Here is a 16,376-nt window from a genome sequence, read left to right on the forward strand (position 1 = left end):
TTCATTTTTAATGTTTTATTGTAATATATTTAAATCTTATCTCATTGCATTCACAGTTACAAAAGCCTTTCATTGATATATATACATTTTATATTTGAAATATACAACTTTTTTCCGCAGTATCTACCAATTCATCTAGTTCAACATAAGATGAAAGTAAACAGTCTTTCAGAGTAGATTTTATGTAAACAATAATGTACATGTATCAAAAACATTTCTTATAAGTTCTGTGAATAGAAAGTTCGTGTGCAACAACTTGTTTCTTTATCCACCAATGTGGAAACTCTGACCTGGCACCTCTGAAATAAAGATTTTTAAAAATTGAAGTGGTTATTTGGTCCCATTTATACTAATATTCCGGATTGAAATAGAAATAGAGTTGCTAAAAGCACTTGTCAAATCATATACAAGTTTTGTTTTAATTTAATACTGTTGGCTTAACAACATTCCACAGCTACCAAAGAAAATATACACACTTTATGTACATCTACATATTATGCCTAAGATTCCTAAATATAATCCATTGATCAGTTAGGGAAGTATTGGGCTCGGAAGATACAAGAACATACAAAGAGAAATTTATATGAGGTGATATGCGGGTTGTGATTTCTATATGTTCAGCAAAGGAATATAGAGACTAATACATTCATCCTTGACTTTGTAATATTAATAACATATTTGATATGTACTTACTAGAGCAGGTGTGATTACATTGTAAACGTTGTAACATTGTAAAGTGTTACAAATTCTTTCTGTACAATATTTATTATCCGTGGCACTGAAGACTGTAACTTCTTTTCAACAACTCAGTGCTACATAAGTGTCCTGGAATTCAAGGTGTATTTGATAAATCCGATAAAAAGCAAAATAAATATATAACAGAAAACATCTCCTTGCAATAATCCGAATTAAATAATTTTCAACATGGAATAAAGTCAGCATCACTTCAGGATTCCCTCCCCCTTTTTTCGAATAAAAGTAATTATATTATATATATGATTATTAATACGAACTAAGATTATAAATAAGCAATTTTGTCACATGTATTATAAAATAACTCACGTACTATGAAAGAAATGGTTCAATCTGCTCTGTAATCGGCGTTTTTTTTCCGTTCTTCGCAGTCCGACTAACGAAAAGCGGATGCGCGGAGTGAAATTTTAAAATGCTATTCGGAAGTCCTCAGTCATTTCCGTTAGATTATATCGTACAAGATGAAAGGCCGAGTGGTTCCGATTGCATTTAGTACACATTGGCGGTAAGTTTCAAAATCATTTAAAAAGTTTGTTTTATCACATTTGAAAAGTAATCAGCGTCAGTGTAATTACAATGTTTTACAACATTTCACAACTATTTATACTCAGTTTCGAATACTGAATTTTTCCATAACAGTAAGCTTTTTTATTATTTCTATAGTATGACTATGAAGTGGAAAAACCGTGGATGAATCCATCTTGAAATCATCGACACGATTTCAACGTTGATACAACGTCGACACATCCATGTGGATTTCATCGACGTGGAAACAACGTAAACATTTCGTCGAGACATTAACGTGGAATTTATCCACGTGGATACGACATGGAATTGACGTTGATCCACGTCACCACCAAATATCCACAATATTTCTACGTTGATTCAACATGGAGTGCCCGCTGGGTATAATTGATGTGAAGATTTTTATTATATACTTTAAACATACAAGATATAAGAATAAGCAAAGTTCAAAGTGCTTATATTTTTGAAGATGACCATAGCCTTTAAAGTTCATCATTACCTTTCAACAATTATGGCTTCAATTTCACTACTAAAAGGTAATGATGAACCTTAAAGGATTAACGGCGGGTATCTTATAGGTGCAAAAGTATCAATCATATTAGCATCGAAACTTACGATACGCTGTGCATGTGTTTTAAAGTGTAACCTCTAATAGCACTTTATATTAAAAAATCTAGGTAAAACTAAATCCAAATATGAAATGTATACAAGCAGTGCTCAAAAGTATTTTTGAAACTTCATACATATTAAATTTAAATGATACTATGAGACTTTCCTTCTTAAAACACGTGAACGTTTTACCGTATTTTAAATACCTATGATTTGTGTTTTTGTATTTAAAAGAGACTTGACACAAACATTTCATTTTTTTTTTTTTTTTTTTTTTTTTTTTTTTTGCCATGTTAAATTTCTTTGTTTTACTAATATTTGAGATAAAAACACTCCTTGAAGTCTCTTATATAATTTGATCAGAACAAAATGTATTTAAAATCGCCGATGACCTTAGCCATACAAATGTTAATAAACCATGTAGTCCAATGACAGTGTTTCGTAATTGGTTTTCAATTTTTAGATCGAGTGGTGGAAATGCATAGGGTTATATCAATAATTGCATGAATTATAAAACTGAGAGTGATTAAGTTCTTGTTTAACAGTTCATATTTACATTCAGTATCCGTTTCAATCTCCCGGATAGAAGAAACGATAAACTAAGACAGAAATAAATTATTCTGTACACTAGACTATTACCCTTTAATCGGTTCGAAGATTAACCCATAAAGGTTTGTTTTATTTTTTAAGATGGAAACTATTTATATAATTAATATATTCACACCCATAGTATTTTGTATAACTGGCAGATTGTGTTGGACAACGAAATTTTGGATTTTCACAAACTTTCCCCGCAGATTATCATTCGCAAATTTACTAAGAGTATTCAAGTTTCAAAAACGAACAAAAACAAACAAATATTAGGTACACAGCAATGAAAGCATGTAATTATTCTTTTACTTTTAAGTTCAATGGAAATACCATTGTTGATAATCTACAAACCCATAAATTACGGAATGGGATTTTATCGTTAGATATAAAAAGTTTGATTTGATATACTAAATTGTTTATCTGTGTTAGCTATTAAGGCATTAATAGGAAGACAACTCTAGCTTGATATTTGAAAGGTGTTTGAATTGTATTTATTAACAAAACTCAGACGTTTATATTAATAACATTAGTTTATTTTGTAGTTTTTATATATAAAGTTCACGAGTGATTGTAATTGTTGATATTTTGTAAAAATTGTTAAAATAACATGGTGTACTTAATAGGCTTTATTGGCATTTTACAGAAAGATGCAATAAAACTTCGGTATATAATCATAAAAAAAATAGAACCTGGAACTGCCACATTATAAATAATCCATTTGTTTAAATTGGTGTGATTTTTTATGAGCAACCCGGCGGGGGTTTCTAGAAAAGGAGAGGACGCTTACCCTACCGGTGCACCTGGTTCATGCTCCCAGTTTTTAGTGGATTTCGGGTTGCTAATTTGCTTCTGTTATTTTTTATGTATGATTTTAGTTACTTTATGTTCTTTGTTGTGTATTTCTGTTTTCCATGTCTGGTCTTTGTCCCTGGATCACATTCTTTTAATTACCACTATAACCTTTGTTCCCTTGATTACTCTTTAGGAGCAATATGTTCAATTCGTTTGTTATAGTAACTAAATAAATAATTATTATTAAGGATCGCAATTTGTCTCTAGCGTATATATGATATTATATCATATTTTACATACAGTGCAGTAATTATCAAACTTATATAACACATGTATATATTAATGAAAGTGATAATGGTAAAAGGGGGAAACAATGTAGATGAACGGAAAGATGTGAAATACAAAAGTAAAGGAGAAACAATCTCCTGACTAAATGGAAGTAATTGAATTTTTAATGGTTATTTTCACAATGAACAACAACATCCTTTGTAAGCCTAAAATTTAAAATTATGTTTTAGGAATATTTGTTAGATATAAATTGCGTTATTTTGTTATACAAACGAAACAATGTCTTACCTACCTTGTGAAAGTTTTTCAAAATAATGTTACACAATAGTTATTTTTAGCAGGGAATTTTAGTTGCATCTGTACTATTTTTACCGTGTCATTTATTCCAATCGATGCAATTGTTTCATATTAATGAACCCTGATTAAACATATACGACGGTAGCACTGATGCATTTTATAAGCATAAAGTTTATCTTAAATTTAAAAGTGCGGTTGATGTTGTAATTATACATGGACAAAATCACTAATTTATTTGTTTGCATTTATTCAGGATTGGTTTTAGATTAATTCCCCTATTGTTATCTATTGTTAAAGACATTTGTAAGAAAATCGAATGAAGAAGTGTTGACGATACGCTAATTATTCAGATAGAGAAGTTGGCTTTTCTATTAAATGCAATTTTGTTTTTCAGATGTACTTATTATTACACATCTTTTATGGCATGAACTTCTCATTTAGACCTTCTACTACCCAATACCATATTGACCCCATGCCAATTTCCCAAATAGAGTTCATCATTCGCCATATTCCATCAGTTCCTGTTGTCCTTTCTTTAATATGTAGTTGAGGTGTCACCTTAAATTTTATACGCTCGAATTCTGCCTCATCTTAATTATGGTTTTGTTATCTAATTCAATATTAGTTTTATACAAACATCATTTTTTACGTAATTTACAAATTTCCATTCCACCAAATCCCCATTGCCAATTCTAATCACAACATACATTATACAATGGGAAGTTTACAGCATACAAATATACATTTTTGTACATGTACTATATATTTATAGCATTCAGTCTCAAAACAAAAGTAGGCTGCAGCTGGCTCAAAAACAACATTACACACAAATACAGCGAAATAATTGCCTATATATGTACCCCAACGATATCAGTTCTTTAGTTATTAACATTCATGCAGATTATATCGCATACAAATGTAATATTGTATGCTATTGATTTGACCCAAGCCATTTGCATTTTAATAAACAAAGTACTTCCTTAAACAATACACAAAGAAAGATTAATCATGCATCAACATTTCTGTAGTTTTCCCCATACATGAACTTTATCTTGTACATCTTTTCCATGTGTAATCAATAATCGTTTCCTCATTTTTGCATCTTACATTCGTGTATTTTGTTTGGAATTAATTAAAAAATGCAATCTGTTTGCATCTTCACTGCAGTGTAAAATTAAATCATCAAAAAGTAGCAAGTTGTGAAGTAAGAAAACGCAGTGTTGAATATACACCATATAATTGACATTGACAACGCAAACTAAGTTGTTTCATCGACCTTAAACTTTTCTGGTGCGCAAAAGGCGTCGAATTCGCGAATTGTTTTTTTCCTGCTGCAATATCAGTAAGTTTATTTGTGATTTCTGTGAATGGAATATTGTGATCATTAGATAATTTCTGCAGAGACGTGTCATCAGGTTTAAACTCTTTCAAAGTAACTCTTATTTCCTGTTCAATTTGATTACATTTGCAGCAAATCCTACATATCACTGACCTCAAAATTTATGTCCCTTACACTTCGTCTTGGTTGGTGCAAATGATTTATACATAATTATATCTATAATTTAAAAAAAAAGAAGAGGTAAATGATATGTCCTGAAACGTGTATTGACATTTAGAAATTGTAAAAACGCAAATACACGAATGGAACACTTTAACTGTCCAAACCTTCATTTTATTATGGTAAAATGTTGAATTAAATAAATTATCTTCAATAATTCAGAACAATTGAGTATCATATGTCAATATATATACGGATTGGTTTGTCGCCCAAACACATTAAATTGAGTCTATTTCTTTTTCCTCGGACGAATAACCGGTGAATGTATTGCAATATGACCAGAAATATTAAGAACTATATGTTATCGTATACGTTTATATTGTTGTTAACACTGAATCATTTAAGTGGAAGTGATATTGGTAATCAGGCTACATTTTAAGAGTTGCATTGCACATGATATTGTGAAAAACAACATAGCAAAAACAGTTTCCTGAGTTAAACTGACTCACAACTTGATGGCATTTCTGAAATACTTAACGTCTCTGTTTTGGATATTCAAAGTTCTCAAATAGTCATAAATCACAGAATAAGAATCACATAGAGATATAGGCATGGCTTTGTTTGTTAAAATTGCTCTTGTTTCGTAATAATCAATGCGATTTTCTACTACAGCTACTTGCATTATCATATATATCTAATTGCATTATAAGTTGAACTTAACATAATTCAACACTAGTTTAAAGTCGGTGCACTGCATGTACAACTTGAAAGCAGTATACATAGCCATGTGTACAGCATATGCATAAAATGGGTTGCAATAAAAATATGGTCGGAATGCAACATGATATTGGACTACTGTTGATTAAGGAAAGAATCAATATTACAAATAAAAATAATAAAAAAGACGGTCGACAATATAGAGAATTGATATGAATTAAATCACAGATGTGTGTATTATATTTATAACAACATCTTTTTAGTGGCTTATTGTTTAAAAACAGACAAATGTAAATAACTATCATTAAAGATCACGTGTCTAGTTTGTATTAAAATTTCAGCATAAAAACCGATACACTCTACTTGAAGCGTCGAAAATTAAATAAATATGTATACTTTTGAATCAATTATTTAGATATAATTTGGCTTAATCGTGTGTTGAGATTTCGGTAGATGAATTGATATAATTTCCCAAAATAATTTAGCGGTAGTTTTAAAAAGAAATTTTATAGAAAGATTCATCGTGATTTGACAACAAGAAAATATCAGTTTCTGAACGCTCCATTTTTCTCTTTAATGGTTATTTAGTCTTCTTGCAAATGCAAATGCAAGAAATAAAAGATTGCAACTTTCCCAGGCTTTTATCAAACAACGTTCGTTCATAACTATATGTTACCATAGGTGATAAGATCATGAGTCATTTTAGTTAATTGGAATTAATGCATTGAAAAATGTAAAACATATGTTCCTGTTGTAATGAAGAGTGAAAATGTATGTTTGATTATACACAGATACTACCTTAGTCATTGAGATTTGTTACAATTGACGAGGTACACTGAGAACAAGCTGGACAATGATTATTAAATGTATGAACGAACGAGAAAAATTAATAGTACAAACACGGTATGTTATGTACATTGTATGTCATAAAATCTAAAGAATTCGGGATATTCTTACTGGCAAATAATTTGGTCTTCTTTGAATCTATGAATATAAGCTTTGTTATTAAGATAGTCACACTTAGCCATAGAGTAAACATTTGTACATTTAGTGGTCGAGAATTGTCAGGATAAATGATTTCTAATTAATACATATATAAAATTCTGCAGTGTCAACCAGTTGAACATCAGTACTGCTCTTCTTTGGGGTTAACTTTCAATTCACGTCAGCCCTCATCACACATCGACCAAATTACCATGCCTAAATTCATATGTTTGATTCATATTCAGCATTGCTCAAATTGTAATAAAACGGAAATCAATTAGGTATAATCATTAATAATATAAAGTTACAAAGTCTTTGCCGATTTTATTCAATTGGTGTTTTAATCGGGAAGGTAAGGTAAGACTAGGTTCATTTTACTAAGCCTGAATTTCGGGGGAGAGTGCAGAAATCCGGAATAGCATACAATTAATCCATGTATAATGACGTAAAGCGTCCTATTATTTCAATTTTTTAAAACGCATTTGGTAGGTAATTTACAAATCCCGTAATGCTTGTAAACAAATTAATAAATTAATATCACAAAGTCCTTGACAAAAGAGACAGAATTCATGAAATTGATGTTGATATAAAAATGTAGTGTGCATGCCAATAATGTCGATGAATGTTATAATATGTTCGCTGTTCGATGGTTCATTGATGTATTTTCAAATTATACGTTTAGTTATAACATTTATGTCTAACATGTTTGTGGAAATTGAATTTAGTAAAATCCACGAGAAACAGAGGAAAGTAATTTGTAATGGGTTATTGTTATGTATGATTATCATGAATACCTTATTATCTGCTTTGATGAGCAATCGATGTTTTTTTTATGATTTAACACATAAACGTGTTTTAATTTTTTCGTCTCGGGGAAGCCAGTGTCGCATTTAACTTCTAATTTTTACTGCAATCATTAGCACTTTAAACATTTTGCTGGCCATCTATCAATGAAATTCCGTTTGGTCGTTGGATGTTTGTCAGAAATACATTGATAGTATACTGTAAAAGTCTCAATTATCGCGGTGTACTAATTTTGGCTCTTTTCGCGGTTGACATAAAGCGCAAAAATAGTACCCATATAGTCTGAGTAACACGTATAAGAAATTCCTGATGAATCACCTTAATGAAAGGATAAGCAAACTCTGTTTTTTTTTTTTCATTAAACTTGATTAAATTCAGTAATCGTCTCGGAAAAGCTGTGACTCTAGGAGATGAAAGGCTGGTAACGAATGTATTGATACATGGAATCTGCCCCAAAGAAACGTAATGATTTTTCATTCAGAATTGTCAACTTTCTTTTTGTCTGTGGCAACATCCCTTCAGCACCTGCTGATGGAGTGTTCATATCACAACTTATACGTTATGCCAGAGCTTGCCGAAACTATGCAGACTTTTTGTATCGCTCTATAACTCTAACAAAAAGGCTTCTGGAATAGGGTAATGTTGCTTCAAGATTGAAGTCATCACTACAGGAGTTTTATGGTCGTCATCATGAACTTATGGTTCATTATGGTGTATCCGTCTGCACCATGAAAACTGATTTATCCAACGGGTCATAATACTATTTTTTTTTTTAATTAATGGGTTTTACAAGAGGAATGAAAGGAAAACTGGCTCGGGCATCCACCAGTATAAAAAAAGATCCGAACCTGACTGCAGATCGGACGCACTGTTGTCTTGTAAGAATGTGGTGTCCCCAGATGGTATGTAAAGTGCCCCGACTAATTCAACAAAAAGTACTCAATCACACTTTCAGTCTGCAGACCATCTATGCCAGTACAAAAATTCTGACTATTTCAAAATATCAAACCATGTTCCGTCACTTTAAAGGATACAATTGACTACATCGATGACGAACCACACTGTACCATATCACAATGTGGTATGAAAAATTGCAAAATTTGCAACATTCTTATTACTGACTCTTACTTATCAGGTGTCATTACAAACAAAACTTTCCATACAAGAATGCACGATGACTTAAGTTGCAAATCAACAAACTAAATATATGGATTAGAATGCAACTACTGTGGTTTAGTATTTGTCGGAGAAAGACAAGAACGATTAAACAAAAGAATGTGCAGTCATCGTTTGGAAATCAACACGACCAAATTCCCGACAGTTGATCAACACTTTAATCAACAAGATCATTCAATGCTCTCTATGAAAGTTCGTATTTTAGAAAAAAAGTTACCATCCTACGAATAGTCCCGTTCTAAATAAAAAAAAAACTATCGTAGGGAAAGAGAGGAGTACTGGATACGCAGACTAGGTACTGCAATACCTTACGGATGCAATGACAATATCAAAAGTATAGGTAACCTTTCAAGCCAAAATAACAATAGCATAAATGTCATGAATTAATTTGACAAAACTCCAAGACGGGAAAGGAGTCATGGTCACTATACGTCACCTAAGTTACATGATGTCTCCATAGATGGTCTTCTACATTTCATACAAAAACGTCTTGGACTTCATCATATTAGAACCAAACATTATTCTATACCTCTCACTATACCACACCTCCACTTACAAAACAAGTCAAGACACTCTTGTTTCTGACCCCACCTCATCATTATACAGACTTGTTGCCATCATTTTGGATATTGGTTTCCACAGACTCTTTAAACCAGTTTGTGTGAAAAGTCAAGATGATGAAAAACGATCATTTCATCCACTGCCATTTGTCAACAAAGGTATAGATGCAATTAATTTGGTTAACATCCTTCATCACAAAACCGTTACCAACAAAATTCCCCCATATTTGAAAAAGAAATCCATTCGAATTATTTCATATTCCCATACGTCACCCATTGCATCCAAATTTTCAATTATAAAAGGCTAGTTTAGAATCTCGAGATTAAGGACTTCAAGGATAAACCACCTGACTGTTCCTGCAAAAACTCTCCATTTAAATATGGTCCTTCTGGTCACGTCGTTACGGGAGATGTAACCATCATCGAAAACAAATCTCTGCGTAATATCCTTTCTAAAGGTCCCAATTACCGTGAACCATGCTCCATAATTTGGAATTATTGTTTGTTTGTTTGTTGAGGTTTAACGTCCGAGCAGCAATATTTCAGCTATATTCAGACAATGAACATGAAACGGATGATAAAATGAACATGACATGATGATGAAATGAAAAAGGGATGGGACACAAGGACAATGGGGTCGACAAATTTTGATTGCCATTGGAAATAGGGAGAGGTGGGTATGGTCGGGCAATTTAGCCTCCTGTGGCGGAGCCCTATGGTTCCTACTCCGGGAGAATACCACAGTAGGGTTCTTTAACGTGAGAGGAACGTGGCATCTTTCCCAACACGGTGCACCACTATGATTTGCGGTCAGGTTTTCCGTATTATAGCCTGACAACCCCAGCATGTAACACACCAGGGGTACCCCATTTCACCACATGGGGCACACATCCCAGTTGCTCTGTGGGCAGAGCGCCCTAGCCCCCGGCTAGTGTTCTGAGCACTGTTTAGTCGCCTTTTACGACAAGCTTAGCGCTGCTGCAGGCCTATTCTTTTAACACCCGGACCTACACGGGGCTAAATTGGAATTATAATTTTAAAGTTCTTATGGATGCCGTCGAGGACTATGCAAGAAAATGGCTAAAACGAGAACAAGAAAATATTGATTCTCTGTGAGAGTGGTTAAAGACCGTGAGGTCTTTAATTTTGAAACAAATGAAAGTTGTTTTAAGTAGGTCAATGAGTGCAAAGGCTACATCAGTTTTCAAAGACCCCGATGTAGCAAAAACATTGTTTACTATACATGACGAATATGTTGTAGTACCAGCAGACAAAGCCCAAAACAACATTGTTTTTGTCTGCAAAACGTTTTACATCCAATGTTTATTATCAGAGATAGACATAGAAAATAATAGCAGTGGTAAGACCTATACTGCTACCACACTCTCCAAAGAAGTGATTGTGGAAAACCATAAATCATGTGTTATCCTCCTTTGGTCTCTCTACCAATGACGATGATTGTGATTTACCATCTATGTACTGGATTCTTAAACTCCACAAGAATCTTTACAAACAACGTTTCATAGCTAGATCTGAAAAATGTACACCAAACCTCTTTCAAAACTTTTAACTTCTATACTTACAACTGTCAAAGAGGGTCTGCAGTCCTACCACAACACTTGTTACTCCCGTAGTGGTATTAATTCAATGTGGATTCTGATTTGAAAAATCTTTTGGAGACAATCAGTTCAAGACTATTTTCTGAATATAAAATCTATGTTTTTTTGACACTGTATACTTCTATTCCCAATACTCAGTTAAAATCCTGACTTAAAACATCGTTGTTTGTCCAAAAAAGACGGTACACCTATATAAAAATATATAGTTCTTGATAGAGAGTGTTAATACTTTGTAAGAAATAATTCCAAATCATCTTCCAAATATACAGAGGAAGATGTTTACAAAATGATGTAATTTTTAATCGACAACATATTTTTCCAGTGTGGTGGACGTGGTTTTCAACAAACGGTCGGCATTCAAATGGGAACAAATTGTGCTCCATTACTAGCTGACCTATTCCTTCACTCATATGAGGCTAACTTTATAGCTGATCTGATCCAAAAGAAAGAATATCGTTTGGCTAGATCATTTGATCTCAGTTTCCGCTATATAAATGACGTATTATCTTTAAACAATCCTTTTTTCGGGGATTTGATACATGGCATCTACCCCAAAGAATTTGATATAAAGGATACTACAGACACTGTGAAGTCAGCCTCATATATTGATATAAACTTAGAAATCGATGGTGAAGGAAAACTATTGACCAAACTATACGACAAACGTAATGACTTTTCATTCAGAATTGTCAACTTTCCTCTCATCTGTGGCAACATCACTTCAACACCTGCTTATGGAGTGTTCATATCGCAAATCATACGTTATCCAAGAGCTTGCCGAAACTACGCAGACTTTTTGTATCACTCTATAACTCTAACAAATAGGTTTCTGGAACAGGATTATGTTGCTTAAGATTGAAGTCATCACTACAGGAGTTTTATGGTCGTCATCGTGAACTTATGGTTCATTATGGTGTATCCATCTGCACCATGAAAACTGATTTATTCAACGGGTCATAGTTTTCTTTTCCTCGTTTGTCTACCCTGGACTTTAGTTTTTATGAACAACTCGGTGGCTATTTCTAGAAAAGCAGAGGACGCTTACCCTACCGGTGCACCTGGTCAATGCTCCCAGTCTTTTGTGGAGTACGAGTTGCTCATTTGCTTTTGTTAATTTGTATGTATGATTCTAGTTGCTTCATGTTATTTATTGTGCACGTCTATTTTCCATGTCTGTTCTTTGTCCATGGATTGCATTCTTTTTATTACCACTATAACATTGGTTCTCTTGATTACCGTTTTAATTAATTAAACGTAGTACTTAGCTACGTTTGTTTCATTTCCTTCTTAATCAAATACATGTAAGCGCCAATACAAGCGACAGAAAGGATTGAACAAATAGAAAATATTGAATATATCACTTTTTCAAAAGAACAAATATTCGTTTGCACAGTACTATAGGAAAATTATGTACCAAAAAGTAGTGATGTAAAAACTTGTCGCAGGTAAGGTACTTTGTCAATTAAGAACAAATAAATAAAACATCTAACGCTCTGAGCATAGACTTTATATATCATGTTATCAGACAAACACCAATATAAAGGCGAACAAAATCAGGGTGGTTAAGCGCTGAAATATGCGATTCGCACTTGGTTTTTATTCAATATACAGCATTTACATGCTAATTCTGTATATTGCGCAACAAAAATAATAAGCGAAAGGCCATTATATGTATCTATATTTACATTTTCTTAATTAGAATACTAAATAACTATGTGTATATGCCTTTCTTTTTTGCAGCAAAATACAGGAAATTCCTGACCATCTCCATGACATCAAACAATGACAAGTGACTGTCCTTTATTTGAAATTGAGTATTCTTTTTTATTTGTCAGAAAATTTCCTTTGCTGGGCGGGAATTAAGTCAAATAAAGGAAATAAATGGGTTATCTCAAGTCTCTAAATCGATAAGGATGCACAACAAAGGTAAAGCGTGTGTCTCTTTTTTCTCTTGAATCTATAATATGTGTGATGGCTTTGTGAACATTTCGGCCACTTTTCATTCTTCTTCCAGGTCTTACATTTTGCCATTTATTTTATTCTTCACTTGTCTTTTTTTGCTTCTATTTTTTGTTTTTGGTTTACTTTAATTCAACATTTTTGTATTTTTACTTTTTTTACATATTCTTGTTACTGTATCCATCAAACTGAGACCTTCTTCACATTTCCTTTAACTCCTGCACGACAAATCGGGCATTTTTGTATGGCTGGAGCACAATCTTCACAACAATCGAGGTGCCCACATGGACGAAAAGCAATGCTTGCTTCCAAATCGAGACAAAGCTTACATAAACGTAGATTTTAAAAAGCTGTTGGTTTTCTTCCAATAAATGTACAGTGTCTGCAAAAAAATATATTGACCATGAATGTGCAAACCATTGACTTGCAATTGATATCTAAATTATTTTATAGTATCAACAAAATCCCAGATCCTAATGTATTGTAAAATCCCTGAAATTCTATAAACCTCATACATAATTCTTGTCAATGCATTTCCCCTGTAAAATGTTTTGAATTAGAAATTAACAAAGTCGCTAAAACATAATTCTATAGAATTCTATGTATAATATATAACCCTTGTGTCTAGGCTCCTTACCATCAAAGATCCGATTGAGGAACTGTTATGGGCATCTTTTGATAGAATTTCATTTACGGTCCTTTTTGTAAGAATTTCAGAGAAAGAAGTTAGATTATTTGTCGTAACAACTTGATGTGTGGTTTTAAGTATACTCATTTTTCTTTCAGGAGAATTGTCATTGTATCAGTTCCAGTTATATGTATTGCATCTATAAAAGCCCCGTGCAGGTCCGGGTGTTAAAAGAATAGGCCTACAGCAGCGCTAAGCTTGTCGTAGCAGGCGACTAAACAGTGCTCAAAACCCTAGCCGGGGACTAGGCGCTCTGCCCACAGAGCAACTGGGATGTGTGCCCCAGGTGGTGGAATGGGGTACCCCTGGCGTGTTACATGCTGGGGTTGTCAGGCTATAATACGGAAAACCTGACCGCAAACCATAGTGGTGCACCGTGTTGGGCTAAATTGCCCGACCCTACTTATCTCTCCCTGTTTCCAGTGGCAATCAAAATTTGTCGACCTCAATGTCCTTGTGTCCCATCCCTTTTTCATTTCATCATCATTTCATGTTCATTTTATCATCAATTTCATTTTCATCGTCTGAATATAGCTGAAATATTGCTGCTCGGACGTTAAACCCCAACAAACAAACAAGCTTCTATAAAAAAAAGACACAATCAAAAGTATTTGTCTTCAAGCTTAAGGAACCAAACAAGTTAAACGTTCACAGCGAGAACATTAAATAAATTCATGAACAAATTTAATACAATGTAATGGTAATGTCATACTTAAGAGAAAACATGTTACACACTTTTGTTTTGGATTCTTAGGGGTTTTTTATAGCCTGAAGAATTTGTTTATTTGGAAATCCCATCTCAAGCGCTGACCTAGCACTAGCAGATTTCAAATGGTTTTGACTAATGTATTGGTTTTTAACGCTTGTTCCTTGTGTTTCTGCGACTGTGGACTGTGTTTGTGCAATGCTTCCATCGTATTTCTGTTCGGCCTGTGTTAAATGTATTATTACTATACTTTAATATTTTGTGATTTGTTTTCCATGTTCATTATTACAAGTTTACATTTGAAAAAAACTCCCAGATGTGAAAGGCACATAGTGTTAATGTAAGTGTTCACGCGTTCAATGATATTTCAACATTTTCTGCTTATTAGTTGAAGAATAACACTTCTTAGTTAAAAATAACGGAAAATCTCAATTTTACTGTTTGAATACAATTATTGAATTAACAAAATCAATTTCTGATAACAAAGTTTTTCTTACTGATTTGTGACAGCTTCAATTATATATGTGTCATTGTATTGAGTTCTTTTTGCAACCTATACAAAGACGATCGACTTTGTAACACTTTTCTTACCATTACTTGTCGATGTTTTTCGTGTACAATTTTGATAAATTTGACGTTTTTGTTTTAAGTAAGATGCATGTTCAATCCAAGGATTATCACCAGCCTCCCAGTTTGGAAGACCTCCGCAACAGAAAAAGCACCTAGTGTAATCGTTATAGCCAGCGTAGAAAAAAAACAGCTGTTGCCATCATTTTTGGTGTTTGGTCTAGACAACCTGGCCAATTTTGAAAAGAACTTATTCGAACATGTATTTGGGGGGTAGTTTTGATACTTTGGCTTTTCTAAACATATCCCGATCGGTACGTCTTCTTCAGGTTTTTCGGTGTTTGAAACACTAAACGCCGGCTTTGATCTCTCCAAACAATCTTGATCAATGTATGAAGATCGACATTCTTCACTTGTTTCGTTTATTTTACTTGGTCGAATATATCCAACGAATGTATTTGAATTACTAGAAGGACATTCTCTCCGAATATTAGTATAAGTATCTCTGATGTCACTTTCTATTTGAGGTTTTCTATTCACATCTGATAAATCGCGCATAGACTGATTTTGATATGTGTTTTGAATGTCAATACCTGTATTTGATCCTATCTGATCATAATTTAAACAATCAGAAATTTATGGGCATGAACTATTATGAGACATTAAGATTTCACTCGTTTTATTACCCCCTCTGTATAACCTAAACTTCTATTTAAATTCGTTTCTGGGCCTGAAATAATATTGCGAAAGTAAACTCCTCGTTTGAGTATTTTTCTGAGTTAGAATGTCGCGTAAATATTTATAATTTGAGTTGAACTTTTGATGGATGTTATGTGGTTTTTTCTCCCGTATTCTAATTACTATAAATTACTCCGCATGAGTAACATTTACCCGCATCCGTTATTCCTCGTATAAAAGAATCAGGCTTTTGTAAAATGACCAGAAAAAATGTTTATATGGCGTGGAAATATACTAAACGACGACAAACGTAACACATTATCCGCCATTGATTCTGTAACAGTGGTGTTACTACTAAGCAAAGTTCGGCCTGGTCTGGTCCGCCATACGATTGCATTGATATGATAAGGAGCTGCTTTTCTAGTCACATTGAAACTAGCTGGCTATAAAAGTTTTTTTTTCGAAATTTACGAATTTAAAAATAAACATATGGTTTCAAATTATTATTTTTACATGTATTAAAAGATCTGGAAGAAATAATTCAAGGGATGGCTCTAGATTTTAT

The 16,376-nt window shown here is 33.1% G+C and overlaps 1 long non-coding RNA gene across 1 annotated transcript; it reads right to left on the bottom strand.

The window, feature by feature from the left end:
* Nucleotides 1–3,873, bottom strand: LOC148598357 (uncharacterized). Its single transcript, XR_015918681.1, has 2 exons — nucleotides 694–3,873; nucleotides 1–299 (listed from the first exon to the last, which is right to left on the bottom strand). It is a non-coding gene; the product is annotated as an uncharacterized LOC148598357 (long non-coding RNA).
* Nucleotides 3,874–16,376: the final 12,503 nt, after the last annotated feature.

The sequence above is a fragment of the Perna viridis genome, chromosome 14 (genome assembly GCF_037379345.1).
Source record: "Perna viridis isolate PV_CMFRI_1.1 ecotype Kerala chromosome 14, ASM3737934v1, whole genome shotgun sequence".
NCBI lineage: Eukaryota > Metazoa > Mollusca > Bivalvia > Mytilida > Mytilidae > Perna > Perna viridis.